Raw genomic sequence first — 1,855 nt, forward strand, 5'->3', positions numbered from 1 at the left:
TTTATAATACTGTAGAAATAGATTAGTCGAAAATGCCTTTTGTCCTGCCTGATCTCTAAAATTTCATACTGTTCACCAGTAAAATGAGATTGCGTATGGCTTTTAGTGCGGGGAGTGTCCGAGGACATGTTCGGCTCGCCAGGTACAGGTCTTTCGATTTGACGTCCGTAGGCGACCTCCGCGTCGCAAAGAGGATGAAATGATGATGAAGACAACACACACAACCAGCCCTCGTGCCAGGAAAATTAACCAATGATGGTTTAAATTCGCGACCCTGTCGCGTATCGAACCCAGGACCCCTGTGACCAAACGCCAGCACGCTAACCATTTAGCCATGGAGCCGGACTGGGCAGCGGTGATATTGCGGTACATAAGCACCTGTGTCCACACGTTTCTTAGTTTTCGTTACAATAAGGTTTTGTTGTGTAGGCATATACATTCATGTAAATATGGCATAATGTACATGTTCGGCTGTATATCTTGTTGTGCAGTAGAACAACGCATGCCCTAGTTCAACGTCCACAACGTTCAATTGATTTAAGGAATGCTCTGGGCATTTGGTGAGGTATCCAAGAATAACATAATTATGTTGTTTCGACCTCCGGTATTTTGTCCAGCCGTATAATATCGTACTTATTTTTTCGGTAAGGTACTGTATGTATGCTTCGGGATTAACGATGTTTCAAAGGGTGACTGTGTGCACACTTCTTTAAAGTGATGTTCATTACTGCATCCCAACATTACTTTGCACATTATATCACTGTGCATTATTGGGAAACGGAATCAATACTAATTGTCCTTGGCCTACCTACAATATTATGCATCGTGTTGTTTCCATACACAGCTCGCAAATAGCGCTGCCAGCGTCCTCGGCCTCGAGTTTTACCGTCCCAGACTCGATTCTTCGCGAATCCATTCGCAGCCCATCACTTCTTAAATTCTCTTACGGTTATTTGAATTTTTAGTTCCCGCAGGAACCTTCAAAAATTGCCGTAGCCAATGGTATTCCACTTTGACTAGGCGGGGTATTGGTATAAGTTTTCAACTAGCAATAATCGCACCTCGGATAAACCTCATTGGTTACGATATTGCCACTGCGCAAAGCTAACCAAAAAATTGGATCTCCAACTATTTAAATGTATATGAGTACTTCATGTCTACGAGTAGTATGTAGTATACTACATTGTTTCAAGAAAATTAACAAACATTATACAAAACGTTATACATTATGCAATAGATAGAAATATTTAACGACAAAACACTTTGAAAATGATTACCGTTTATGTTAAATCGTTGTGGTTATAAGTATATTTTCATCGCTAAGGCCTGGACACCTGGACATTTATGTTAAACAGAAGGAAGAGAAATAACCATGACGTCATTACATCCAGGGGTAACGAAGCCGTCAATATCTCCTGGCTAGGGGACTGGGTGTTATGACGTATTCGCCATTCATTTTATCCCCGTTAGGTCAACACCAAGCCTATACAGATTATTATTATTATTATTCTTTCTTTCTTTCTCAATCTGCTTACCCTCCAGGGTTGGCTTTTCCCTAGGACTCAGCGAGGGATCCCACCTCTACCGACTCAAGGGCAGTGTCCTGGAGCTTCAGACTCTGGGTCGGGGGATACAACTGGGAAGGATGACCAGTACCTCGCCCAGGCGGCCTCACCTGCTATGCTGAACAGGGGTCTTGCGGGGGGATGGGACGATAGAGAAGGAGGAGGGAAGGAAGCGGCCGTGGCCTTAAGTTAGGTACCATCCCGGCATTTGCCTGGAGGAGAAGAGGGAAACCACGGAAAACCACTTCCAGGATGGCTGAGGTGGGAATCGAACCGACCTCTACTCAGTT

The 1,855-nt window shown here is 43.9% G+C and overlaps 1 non-coding gene across 1 annotated transcript; it reads right to left on the reverse strand.

Moving 5' to 3' along the window:
- Positions 1-965: 965 nt before the first annotated feature.
- LOC136865040 (U4 spliceosomal RNA) lies at positions 966-1,106 on the reverse strand. The gene has a single exon (XR_010859431.2). It is a non-coding gene; the product is annotated as a U4 spliceosomal RNA (small nuclear RNA).
- Positions 1,107-1,855: the final 749 nt, after the last annotated feature.

The sequence above is a fragment of the Anabrus simplex genome, chromosome 2 (genome assembly GCF_040414725.1).
Source record: "Anabrus simplex isolate iqAnaSimp1 chromosome 2, ASM4041472v1, whole genome shotgun sequence".
Lineage (NCBI taxonomy): Eukaryota > Metazoa > Arthropoda > Insecta > Orthoptera > Tettigoniidae > Anabrus > Anabrus simplex.